General features: G+C 37.4%; 1 protein-coding gene across 4 annotated transcripts in view; it reads left to right on the forward strand.

The window, feature by feature from the left end:
* The window catches only part of KIAA1328 (KIAA1328 ortholog), a 223,217-nt gene that overhangs the window by 104,157 nt on the left and 104,667 nt on the right, over positions 1–14,393 (forward strand). The gene's annotated exons all lie outside the window — the stretch shown is intronic.

The following is a 14,393-nucleotide window of genomic DNA, read 5'->3' on the forward strand; positions in this document are numbered from 1 at the left end:
TTAGATCTGTAATGGTGTGTATCTCTTGAAGGTAGACTCTAATAAGTAAAGATATGCTATCAACTCTAAATAAGTCCCCAAAATAATATCACAAAAAGTTACAGCTATTAAGCCAATGAAGTAGATCAGTTGGAATCACGTAAAATAACCCAAAAGAAAGCAGAAGAGAAAAAGTAAACACAGAAGACAACTAGGAAATGGATGGGAGACTTGACTTGGAGTGCGAAACACACAATACAATACACAGATGATGTCTTATAGAGCGTATGTATAATTTTATTAACCATTGTGATCCCAATAAATTCAATAAAAAAATAAGTTAGAAAAAATAAAAGAATGGAAAAAAGATATGCTGTACTAACATTAATAAAAGGAAAGCTGGAGTGGCTGTGTAATATCAGACAGTGTATTTCAGAGCAGAGAATATATTCAGAAAAAGAAGGCCATTTCATTAAATTCATTCCCAAAAGAGCAGGAAATAAGAAATAATACAGATTGGATGGAGCGGAAATCAATGAAATAGAAAACTAAAACAGAATGAGAGTCAGTGAAACCAAAACCTGATTCTTTGAGAAGACCAATATATTTGATAAGGCTGTAGGCAGGCTGATCAGGAAAAAAAGAGAGAAGATGGTAATAACCAATATTACTATCAAAGGGAAATAAAGATGCATAATGAACAATTTTATGTTGATAAATTTGACTTCTTATGTAAAGGACAGATTTCCTTGAAATACACAAACAACTAAAGCTTACTTAAGAAAAACTAGATAACCTAAATAACCCTAGTGATTGAATTTGTAGCCAAAAGCCTTCCCAGAAAGAAAACATTAGATTCAGATGGCTTTACTGGTAAATTCTACCAAATATTATTATTTATTTATATACTGTATAGCATGGTGACTATAAATACTGTATTGCATATTTGAAGTTGCTAAAGAGATCTTAAAAGTTCTCACTCATCACAAGGAAGAAAATTTTGTAACTATGTATAGAGACATGTTAACTAGACTTAATGCAGTGATCATTTCCCTATGTATGCAAATATAGGATCATGTTGTACACCTTAATTCGAATTCATAGTATGCCAATTATACCTCAGTTTTAAAATATAAATAAATAATACTAATTCTACATACATTTTCCATAAAATTTCAAAAAATCTCAACTCACTATGAGGCCAGCATTACTCTGATACAAAACCAGATAACATTGTAGGAAAGGAACAGTACAGATTAATATTTCTCATGAATATAGATGCAAAATTAGCACCATTTTAACCATTTGTATTCAACAATATAAAATATTAAATTATGACTAAGTGGTGTTTATCTCAGGAATGTGAGATTGGTTTAACGTTTGAAAATCAATTAGTATTGACCATATTAGCAGTCTAAAAATGATAAAATATATACCCATCTCAAAATAATGCAAAAAAAATTTTTTTAAGCCTACATCCATTCAGGATAAAAAACTCCAAAAACTAAGAACAGAAGAGAATGTTTTTAACCCAAGTAAGAGCATCTCAGAATAACTTACAGGTAGCATTATAATTTTAATGGTGAGAGATCAGGAATAAGGCAAGGTTATTTTTCTGTCAATTCTTTTATTCAACATTGTATTGGAGGTTCTAGCCAGTGCAATAAGTCATGAAAAAGAAATATAAGACATAAAATTGGAAAAGGACTAAAACTATCTTATTTTAAGATGACATGATCAAAATGTAAATCCACATAAAATATAAGTCTACACAGACGTTTTGTGTAATTACCAAAAAAGCTAGTAGAAATTATGTGAATTTAGGAAGGTTGCAAGACACAAGAACAGTTTACAAAAATCAATTGTATAACGTTTCTATGAGGTACTTACAGTAGTCAGAATCATAGACAGAAAGTGGTTTTGTTGTTGCTGGGGACTGTGGTGTGGGGAATGGGGAGTGACTGTTTAATGGGTATGGAGTTTGAGTTTTATGAGATGACAGAAGTATGGAGATGGATGATGGTGATGATCACACGGCGTTGTGAATGTACTAATACACTTAAAATGATTAAGATGGCAAAATTTATGTGCATTTTAGCACAATAAAAAGTTTTTAATCATTTGTATAATATATACTAGTAACAAAGTAAGGTGTTGAAACCTAAAAAACATTTTAAATTGTTTAATTTTTAAAATACCATTTTATAATAGCATCAAAATTTATAAAGTATTTAGGGATAAATGTGACCTGCACTCTGACAACTCCTCTGCAAAAGAATTTCAAAAACAGATACATGGAAAGATGTACCACGTTTATGGATCTTAAAGCCAATACTGTTAATATGTTAGTTCTCCCAAAATTGATCTGTAGATTCAACACAATACCAACTGATTCCAGTAGGCCTATTTCTAAAAAAGAAGTTGACAGCTGATTCTGAAATTTGTATTAAAATGCAAAGGATCAAACAAAACATTTTGAAACTACCAGTAATTCAGACTGTGAGGTAATACGAAGATAGGTAAGTCAAGGGAACAGAATGCAGTACCCAGAATTAGACCCACTCATTTATAATCAGTTATACCTAAACTAAACTCTAAAACCTAAAGCTATAAAAATTGTAGAAGAAACAATTAAAAAAAAACTTTTTACCTTGATTAAGGAAAAGAAATTAGAATCAACACCACAGGCATGACTTGCAAAGGGAAAATTGATAATTGCAGTTTATCAAAATTAAGAGCTAGTTTGCTGAAAACAGTGCCGTGAGAGTGAAAATTCAAATCCCAGGCTCTGGGGAAATATTTATAATTCACATAAATGATAAGCTTATATTCAAAATATATGAAGAACTTTCAAAACTCAAGAAAGAAAAACAAGCCCCTTACTGCTTTTAGGTTTTTGTTGTTGAGTTTCAAAGACTTTGGAGTGGAGAGAACAGGGAAGCTAATGCAAACGTATTTTTTTTAATTTACCCTGTTTATACCCTCAGTACTATTTGAAATTTTATCTCTCATGTCCATGAGGTCATATTCTCTCTGGTTTCTATAGGTCTCACCACTTACATTTGGAGTTCTTCTTTGGGACTTCTCAACATGAACTCACAGCTGTTCATGCTACCCTAGTCTCCACTCACAGAAACCTCTGTTAACTCACTTTTCTTAGACTGCCAGTTTCTTTCAAAGTATCCGTGAAGTGTCACGACTTTTGCCCATGCCTAGTGACAGTAAAGATTCAAACCCAGACTTTGTGATCTAGGGTCAGTGCTCTTTCTATTATACTTCAGTTGCTTGGTTGAAAACAAGTTTGGGGCTCTAATTTTGCTCTTCCAATAATTCAGTTGTGTACATTGGATAAGTCATTTAATTCTTCTGATCTTCCATTTTTTTGAGATATAGAAAACGAGACCATAGAGGGAAATAGAACACATACAAGGTCCTTCCTGATCTAACTTCCCCTTATTTTCTTACTCGATTTTCCTTCTTTTTTCTCTTTTTTGCCCCTTGCTCGGCCTTCTCCTTCCTCCCCCTTTTTTAATCACCAGGGAACTCTCCTTATGTCTGAAGGTTAATTCACTGAAAAGTTGTCTCTACCAAGGGACATATGTACCTCAGAAACCCCCTCAGGATTTCTCGGTAAGCTTTCCTTGCTGGCTGGAGCCCTGTGTTCCTGTTTCCCAAGCAGGATGGTCACTCGGGTTCTACTTTTGCCACCTCTGAAGCACACCATACTCTGAAACTGAAAGGAACTTTTGTGATTACCATCTCAAACATGCTCAGCGAGAAAACTTAATTCTAAATTTTGACATACAAAAGCAATTTTCTTCTTATTCTTTTAGAGTTCATGAGGTTTATCCTTTTCAGGGGTATTTAGTGACAAGTCTGCCCTTTTCTGCAGCTCTAGATTAACTGTGGAGAAAAATCACATTTCTTCAGAACATTTGAGCACTGATTGAATTACATAATGGAGGTGAGGGTATAAGGCAACTGCATAGTTTTTAGCTTTGACGAGGGAAACAATGAACAGCTATGGAGCCGATGAACTCCAGGAGTAGCTCTCACCATACCTTTGTACAGAACTGCAGTCCTGACTCTATCCATGGTCAACTAATGCTGCCGCTGTGCTCATTCTTCTCCACATGCTCTAACTCCATGTTGTTATGCTGCATGATCTCTCAGGAACTTTCTTGCATAGAAACTTACAGTAACAATATGATTTTCCTTAAATAGAAGCTAACTTTCTAAACAGAGAATAAGACATTTCCATTTGTAGCTAAGAGGTATAGCTGGAAAGCTGTGGCTGATTTCTTGTGGGCACTTCTCGTTAGTAGGTCTGATACCCACATGAGAACACTTCGACATCATCTACCCTCCTGTGTTCCCCTCCTCCTCACTTCCCCCTTCCCCACTTTTGTGTCATCAGGCCTAATATTTCCAGCTGATGGGGGGTTGTGTTAACCCAGTCATCATTTTGCATTTAAATAATGTCACCAAATATAGGAACTATCTTATTAAAGATCTTAAATAATTAAGAACAGTAGTGATTTAATGAATTATACACTATGAGGGAGAGAATAGAAATTCATGAATCTATATCAGTGATAGATATATACATGCATTGTCCATACGTACATACATACACACATTAACACATACATGGATGGGTTGATGGGGGAGGAAGGTGATTCTTATTTACCATAGAACACAGGTGGCAAACATAAGGCCCGTGGGCTGAATCCGGCCCTCCACCTTGTTTTTTCTACCTGGCGGCAGCTCCGAGCTTTCACTTAACTGTTAAGGAGTAGTTACATGTACACAGTCCTAACATTACATTCGGCCCTTTGAAGACAACCACGAGGCTGACATGGCCCCCGGTGAAGATGAGTTTGATACCCCTGCCGTTGAATGCTGAAAGACCAGCTGGTAAATGTGGAAGGAGTGCTGAAGTTGGCAAATCATTATTTTGAAACCATGGGAAAGATTAGATCAAGCAAGCCATCACTGGTTAATAATCTAGTGAGAGAGAGTCATCTAGTGAAGATGAGCAGGGTATTTGTGTGGCCTTTAAGTGTCTCCTCTTAGACTACTGGTTAATCGCAAGGGAGTAAAAGGAAACAGTAATATAGGGGGTGGGGGTGGGGGAGGAACCTCCAGGTGATCAAAATTAACATCATCAATGAGAGACAGGTGGACTCATGTCTCCAGATGTTAAACTCTAATAACAGGTTACCTATTCAGTATTCCAACTGAGAACACGTAACCTGAATCTAAATCTCAACGAAACATCAGGCAAACATAAAATGACAAACCTTTTACTAATTAAAGGATAGAGGGGACTGCATACTTCAAAAATGGAAATGTCATAAAAGAGAAAGTCTCTGGAAATATTCTAGATTAAAGGGGAATTAAGAAATATGATAACTAAATGCAGTATCTGACCCTAGACTATATATCCTGTAATGTTTGGAGGACTCTACTGAAAAGAATATTATTAAGTCAATATATAAAATCAGAATGTGGGTGATGGATTAGGTAAAATTTTTGAAATGAATAACTGTACTGTGGTTATATAAGAGAATATCCTATTCATAAGAAATGCTCACTGAAATATTTAGGGATAAAGGGTCATGAGGTATGAAAAGTTACCCTCAAATACTTCAGAGAAAATATATTTGTATATGTGTAAATGCCTGAATGTGGAAGTGATAAAGTAGGGTATAATAGGTAAATCTGGATAAAGTGAGTATGAATGATAATGTACTTTATTATTATTGATTTTATTTTAAAATAATTTTTTCAAATAAAAAAGTAAGAGTAATTAAAGCTTTTGCCCCCCTCAAGTATAATTAATGGCCAGATCTGTCTTTTACAGAAATAATTTTAAAGTCCTACCATGTGGCTCCTTTAATTACTGTACTTTTTATGTGTCTTTGATATATGCTTACTCTTTGCCATGATAGAAATCCTCTGGGTTAGGCATGTTATGGAAAAAAGCGAAACAGAGAAAGACACTGAGAAACCCCTGTGACTCAGCTGCCTTGTTAGACCATCTGGAAGAGCTCTGCCGTCTAGTAGAGCCTCGCTGGTGGAGCTGCCCCGTGCATGCACACTGGAGCACGAGCCAACGCTGTTAACACTGGAAATGCGGCTAACAAGACTGAATTTTTAATTTAATCTTAACTCGTTACATTTTAGTAACTTCCCATGGCTGGGGACTGCCATACTGGACAGTGCGGTTCTGGGATGGTGATTAATGCCTGGGTAGGACAAGTTTGTACGTTCCTATAGTCAATAAGGTGACAGATTCAAGAGATGAACTACTTATGACTGGGCATGTTAGTGTAGGTGAGATCTGCCCTTTTCAGAAAGAATCTGTGATACACTGCACATGTTTCTACCTATCCATTGGGAGAAAATTTTATTGTTGAATAATAGTGAATCAAATCTAATGAAAATTTCAATGTCATAATGAAATACAATTATTGCAGGCCTTTTTACATGTTACATTATTTACCAAAAACCCAGAGTAGATGTAGGGCTTCCTTTTCAGTGACTTCTGATTAAAGAGATACAATGGACATGTGGGAAGGAGGAGGGAAGAAGGGAAGGTAGGATGCATAGCTGGATGGATTGAGAAAACTGCAAGATACTCTATTCTAAATGCTGCGGGAGGGTGCATTAAGTCTCTTGTCAAATGTGAATAGACTTGATGTTATCTAAGGTTCTTTGCAGCTTTAACTTTTATGATGCTAAATTTTAAGAATACTGAGCAGGAGGAAATCTCTGAGAGTCAGATTAATTTAAGATTTGGAGTTCAGCGTGTGACTTGTGTTGTTATATGATCTTAATCTCCCAAGCCATATGAATGATTTCTGTTTTGCTAAGTAAATTTATTTTATTTCGAATGGAGCATCGATTAAAAGAAAGCTCTGGTAAATATTCCATAGAATGTGGTATCATCCTGGTTACTTTAATAACTTTTGTAAGAGCGATAATCATGCTTTTTATTCAGTCAGCTATAAATATCCTCCTTATGGAGGCAAGTTAAGAGAATAGGCTAGAAGGAAGTATAAACATAAAAGGTAATTTGTGTGTCTCTCTCTCAATACAGCGCTCTTTAGCACTGATGGACAAAAGGACCAACTTGGAGTCTCAGTTCATTGTTCCTTCATCTTTCACCGTGTATTTGAGGCCTTTCATTGGCATTGGGGGTTAATACTATTCTAGTTGGTTAGCTTCAGTTCTTCTTCCAGACTGAGTCAAGACACACTAACGTTTTGAGTTTATCCTCTGTTGATTCATAAAGCTGCTGCTCTTTTTAGCTTACACCTTTGCACAGTGTTCAGAGCTTTCAAAAGACATGTAGGCTTAAGCATTTTGCTCTGCTTTGGGCATGAAAAAAGAGTTTGATGAAAGCCTGCCTGCTTGACAGGTTGAGTGACTGCCATCTTTCTCTCTACCCTTATGATGTTACATAAATGAGTTTTGCTTGGTACCTCTCCTCTCAGGACATTTGCCTGAGTACCCAGAACACTGTCTCATAGAGAAGGACACCCAACTGTAACTGTGTGATGCCTTCACCTCACTTTTTAAAAGCAAGGGACTGTATTAATCTAGTAAATCCAAAAACTGGGTGTAATGGGGTTTCCAAGACTACGCCCAGGTTTGTTGATTTACTGGATTACCACAAATAGTCATACTCCCAGCTAAGATTTATTATAGTGAAAGGATACAGAGCAAAATCAACAAACAGAAAAAGGCACCTGGGGTAAAGTCGGGAAGAAACTAGATAACAATCTTTTAAGAATCTTGTTCACGTGGAATCACATGGGATGCATTTAATTCCTCCAGCATCTAATTATGACAATGTATGTGAAGTATTCTTTACCAGGGAAGCTCATTAGGGACTCAGTGCCCAGGGTTCTTATTGGAAGCTAGTCATATTTCACCCTCTATCTAGCATGTATCAATTTCCAGATTCCCAGAAGGAAGCACACGTTGAGCATAAACCATATTGTTTTCATAAACCATTTAGGTATTGTAAAATACCCTTATCAGTTAGGGAATGGTGGGAATACTCCCAAGATCCAAATTCCCATAATGCCATCCAACCTTACAAGCAGGCCTTTCTAAAGATAGCAGTTTAAGTCATGCTATGTTGATTGTTTTCTGTATCTGGATACACCTCAATCAACATTCAGACTTGGAACTTTCCTCATGTCTAGTCTCTTTACAGTCTTTTTTGTTGATCATTAGTATCAATTACAGATTAATAGAAATATAGTGTACTATATACCTACTCTTTTGCCTAATGGGGCTGATTCCATTTCTTGTAGGTTAGAGTACCAAATATTCTTTCTCTTAATCCTTGCCACTGTTGTTTCTTTTTAGATTTGCTTTGTCCAGTTCTTTAAGAGTATGGTCTCATAGTTGCATCTGAGCCTGTAACCACAGATTTCTTTCTCCCTCAAAGCTGCAGGCTAGTATTGCCTGAAAGAAGATTACATGAATACCTACCAATATGCTTCTCAATTCTTAGAAACCATTTAAATTGAGATTAAATTAAAACAACGGGTAAAGGATCTGGACAGACACTTTACAAGAGAAGATGTATAGATGGCAAATAAGCATTTGAAAAGATGCTCAGCATCATTAATAATCAGGGAAGTGAACAGAAAAACCACAATACTATACCACTACACATCTATTAGAAATCTGGCTATTGACAAAGTTAAAAGGACTTGCCCTGTCGAACAAAGATGCGGAGGAACTGGGACTATCACGCACTGCCGATAGGAATGTAATATTGTGCGGCCACTTTGCCGAGCAGTTTAACTTTTTAAGAAATTGCCATATACCTACTATATATTATTCATTCCTTCACCTAGGTATTTACCCAAGGGAAATGAAAGTTTATATCCACATACTAATGTTCACAGCAGCTTATTTTCTATAGCCTCACAGTGGAAAAAACCCAAGTGTTATTAGCTGGTGAACTGATAAATTGTGGCTTGTCTGCACAGTGGAACACTACTTGGCAATGAAAAAGAACTGCTGGTGTGTGCAACAACGTGGATAAATGTCAAAATAATTAAACTGAGTTAAAGGATCCAGACTTAAAAGACAACATATTGCATAATTCCATTTACAAACACTCTAGAAAAAGCAAAGTAATCTCTGATGACAGTGGATTGTCTGGTTGGGCAGATGCAGGGGGACGGGAGAGTGAATGGGCGGGATGACAAAGGGACCTGAGAGACTTTGGGAGATGATGGATGTGTTCCTTATCTTGGTAATAGTGGCGATTTCTGGGCCTTCACATAAACCAAGACTTATCAGCTTGTACAATTGAAATGTGTACAGTTGATTGCCTATTGGTTATTCCCCAATAGCTGTTTCAAAAAAGCCATGATCTTCCTTTAAGGTCCTAGTCTCCTGGCCTTATTGTGATCTGAGCAAATTCTCCAGCCCTAGTTCAGTGCTCTTTTCCCCTGTAATATATTTAGCACTATATGATCTATTTAACACTCACAAAAGAAACTTGTAAGCAGTTAGTATTGCTCTTATCCTAACAAATTATACATTTCTGACAAAGTGGAAATGTTCCCATTTTAATTTTTCTTTAATGATACATTACACAGACTGTAAATGTCAGTCTGTATTTTCAAACCTGCAGAATATTGAATGAAGTTTACATATAAGAGCAATCAACTCTGATGTCAATAGGCTGAACATCAGTTTCTGAAAATAAATTTTATGTGAATTTTTTCTCCAAATAATTTGACTTTTAAATGCTCTTAACTATGACATTTTTATATAAGTGAATAGAGATTGAAGAAGCAGCTGTAAAACCCGGAATGTCCATGTTTCAATTCTTTTTTGCCATGCTTGTTAACAGGATATAGCTAGATACCATGCACCCTTCATGGGTTTACTCTGCAATAAATTACCGCCTTCCTGACCAGTATACAGACAGCTGTCACCGTGGGTTAGAAATGTTAGGCATTTGGTTATGTCCTAGAACACAGTTCATGGTTTTTAAATATGGTGTGTGAGTGTAAAAGGTTTTGACCACTGGACAAGCTACAGCGCTCCACCTTTGTAAGCCATATTTGAGGGTATTGATTTATAACTATAGTCTTGCTCCAGAGTCTGCTGCTTGGTGGACAGATATTTGTCTGCTGATTCCTCACAGATTCCTTCTGAATGCCATGCTAAGAGCATAAACTTTGGAGCTAGAATGTTTGCGTTCCTACATAGTAAGCTCTACCACTTTCTACGTCCTTGAGCAAGTTCTGTAACTCCAATGCGCCTCAATTTCCTCATAGGCAGAATGGGGGAAATGTAATGAGTATACCTCGCAGGGTATCTGATGAGATTGAATGAGTAAATGTAAAAGAAATAGAACTGTACGTCACATGCAGTAACAGCCTCAAGATTGTTATCATTGTTATTGTTATAATCGATTTCTATTGAGATTGTAAATGGATTCTGGTGAAAACCAACAATATAATATGTTTTGGAATGCCCTTGTGTTTATTCATCTTTTATGCTTTCCTTTTGTTCATTCTCTTTTTCCTCTATGGCAGCATTTCTCAACCAGGGGTGATTTTGACCCCTAGGGGAAATTTGGCATCATCTGGAGACATTTTGGGGGAGTTGCTACTATCATCAAGCAGGTAGAGGCTGTGGATATTGCTAAACATCCTACAGTGTACAGGACAGTCCACACAACAAAGGATTATATCGTCTGAGTGTCGGTAGGCTAAAATGAGAAGCCTTGCTCCATGGCATGCTGAGCTGATCTTGGAGGTGGAACAACAAGTCCACGTCTGAAGAGAAAGATAGAAGGAACTGAAGTCCATGACGACACTGGCACCGTGACAGCCCTAGCTCTGTGCGTCCAGATACCTCATTGTAAGAAAAAGAAAACTCCTGATCTATTTAAGCTTAATGGATTTCTCTCCCCTAACACATTTTGTAATTGATAGAGTATTTAGAAATTATTAGTCATTAAAATTAGCACAGCTAAAATAGAAATAGCCATGAAGAGGTCTTAGGCATTGAAAAGAATAAGGAAAAGCTCACAACGATATGTAGATACACATCTGTGCAAGGAGGCATTATGTAGAACATGCACTAGGTGTGCAGAGGAGTATAAAACCTGACAGAACACGAGAATTGCTGGGCCACTGTCATACATTCACCAGTTCGAAGGACTAGAGGTACCTGCAGAGGAGTTGCACCCTTTTGTGGGTTTCTTTAATGAGGCACTTTTCTAGGTCTACTGTAATGTATTTCATCTGGTGCCAGAATTTGGTCACTTCAACTTCTACTAGATCTGCAGTTATCTTGGGTCACATTGGGACTCAATTGTCTTAGTCTCCTTTACCTGGGATTGCAGATCCACTAAAGGGAGAGTGATGGAGGTGAGCGGTGTACACACTGGAAGAATAAGTAATGTTGCTTGAGCTCATTGGGATCCTTCTCTGGTTATGGGGACAACATCAAAACTGAAATACCATGTCCACTCTTGGAACTCAATTAAAAAGATGCTGTCATTTGAGATTACATCACACTGTGTACTAAGGAACTTAAGCTGTTTGTTCTGACCTAAGAGGGTAATGGTATAGCAATAATTAATGGGAACAAAAAATGAAAAATTCAACATAGAAAGTTCCCTAACCATGAAATTGCCTTATGCTCTCAAGAAAGTGATATTTCTCTGCTATATATACATGCTGGTTCCAGCTGTCACAGAGCAATGCCATATTCACCTAAATTATAGGTACTGTGCAAGCAGGCATTTGTGGAATATAAGAATCTTAGTGCACTTGTAAATTTGTACCTGTGACAGCCTGATTCTCAGTGCAGAATTTTACAGGTGGAAAATACGCCTAAATCTTCTAACCCCCTCTTTTACTATTGTAGGAAGTCATATATTAGTAAAAGATACAGATTCTACCCTATAAACAGCCCTAAAGGGTTTCAATCTATTGAAGCTAACAGTAAACATACACTTGATCTGTTCACTAACATCTCAAATTTAGCATGACTAAAACTCGTGATTTCCCTTCCAAACCTGTAACCCCCTCGTTTGTCTAGCTCAGCATGGGGATGGCACTCCCATTCTTCATGTTTCTCAGGAAACAACCTTTAGAGTCATAACTGACACGTCCCTTCCTCCTTCTCACCCCCAGATCCAAATCATCATCAAATCTAGCCAATATGCCTTCTGAATACATCCCAACTCCTACCATTTCTTTCCACCTTTACTGCTGCCACCTGCGTCCAGTTCACCTTTCACCTGGATTACCGCCTACATTCTTACCCAAGTGAAGTGTAAGTCTGTATTCACATGGAAACCTACAGTTGAGTGTTCACAGTGGCTTCATTTGTTTTCACTAAAAACTGTAAACAATCCAAATGGCTTTACTTGGCAAAAAAAGTCACAGACGATCAATACACACACTACATAACGTGAATTTCAAATGCATTCTGCAATGAAAGAACCAAACTCGAAAGGGGACATGTCATATGACTCCCTTTATATACATTCCTGAAAAGGAAAACTACAAAGAGAGAAGCAGATCAAGGGTGGAGGCTGGAGGAGAGGTTGACTGCAAAGGATTGGGAATTTTGTAGTATGATGGAACTACCTGGATTATTACCTGACTGTATGAAATATTTCTGAAAACTTGAAGAAATGTACACTGAAGAAGGATGAATCTTGCAGAGTGGTGCAGCCGCTGTGGAAGGCTGTATGGAGTTACCTCAACAAATTAAAAAAGGAACTGCCTTATGACCCAGTGATTCCTCTTCTGGGAATATACCCAAAGGGTGCATATATTCACCCTTTTTGAAATAGTGTTTCAAAAGAATATATGCACCCTTTTGTTCATTGCAGCATTACTTAGACAGTATCCAAGATTTGAAAGCTGCTCCAGTGCCCATCAGTAGATGCATGTATAAAAAAGCCATGGTACATTTATAAAACAGAATACTATTCAACCATAAAAAGAAGGAAATCTTACCCTTTGTGACAGCATGGATGGACCTGGAGAGTATTATGCTAAGTGAAATAAGCCAGTCAGAGAAAGTCAAGTACCATATGATCTCACTCATACGTGGAATCTAATGAGCAAAATAAACTAACAAAGTAGAAACAGATTCATGGATATACGGAGAACAGACTGAGAGCTGTCAGAGGGAAGAGGGGTTAGGGAGCCTGTATGAAAAAGGTGAAGGGAGTAAGCAAAAAACAAACAAAAAATCCTCAGAGACACAGACAGAAGGATGGTGATTACCAGAGGGAAAGGGGGTGGGGGAGGTAAAAGAGAGTAAATGGGGATAAATAGTGATGGAAGGACATTTGACTTGGGGTGGTGAACACACAATGCAGTATACAGAAGGCATATTATAGAATTGTGTACCTGAAACCTATGTAATTTTATTAAAGATGTCACCCCAATAAATTCAGTAAAATAACAAGTATGAACCCTATTGTGTGTAATTTAGGAGGCAAGTGAGTGCATTGCTAATAACAAAAGACTTTCAGTTGAGGATCAGTGTGGGAAACATTTGAAACCACTCAAGGTTTGTATTTTAAGCTGGAGCTTAATACTAGGAATAAAAGATTTGGAAGGGCTGACAAAGCAAGTTTTCTGTTGGACTCACGGTAGCGACTTCAGAACAATACAGAACGAATGCACTTGGGGGAATGCCTGGGGCCCATGACTGGAGCTGTGCTGGGCTCAGGAGCAGTGCATCTGTTGCTGCCGCAGTGGTCTCAGGACACCCAGGAAACTATAGGGCAGACTCCCATCAGTGAAATCATGGGGTTAGGGAGCCAAACCAGCAAGTCATTGGTGCTGCTGCTACTGTCACAACTACCACTTCTAACCCAGAAAATTGAAAAGTGTTCCCTGGGATGTTATGGCCAGAGAGAAGGCCCATGTTTCACCATTGCCCTTGCCAGCAGAGACGAACGAAACGAGAGCTCCAAAATCATGTGAAATAAGCAGAACTTAATTGACACCCAGAGCCCTGGCTGTGCGGGAGTCTAGAAGAGGTGACTCGTAGCCTCCCTAATTTTATAATTAAATGGAGGGTGGCAATTCCCATCAAGAAGGGACTTTAATAAATTACAGTATGTTAAACAGTAGGTGAAATATTTACCCAAGTGCTAGGTATTCCATGAGCTGGAGTGTGACTGCAGGCTTGAGTATTGGTTAGTAAATTTGAAAATTTAAATGTTTGCCTCTTAAATCTAGCCTACACCAAAGCCTGTATCTGTATTGCAGTGTCTGTAATACTGCTTTTAAATTTGTGCTGCAAACATTGATATTTCTTGAAAATAACTTATTTTCAAAATTAATTTGAAAGATTACAGCACAAATTAGACTTCCTGATATCCAGAA

Source organism: Desmodus rotundus, chromosome 10, assembly GCF_022682495.2.
Source record: "Desmodus rotundus isolate HL8 chromosome 10, HLdesRot8A.1, whole genome shotgun sequence".
Taxonomy (NCBI): domain Eukaryota; kingdom Metazoa; phylum Chordata; class Mammalia; order Chiroptera; family Phyllostomidae; genus Desmodus; species Desmodus rotundus.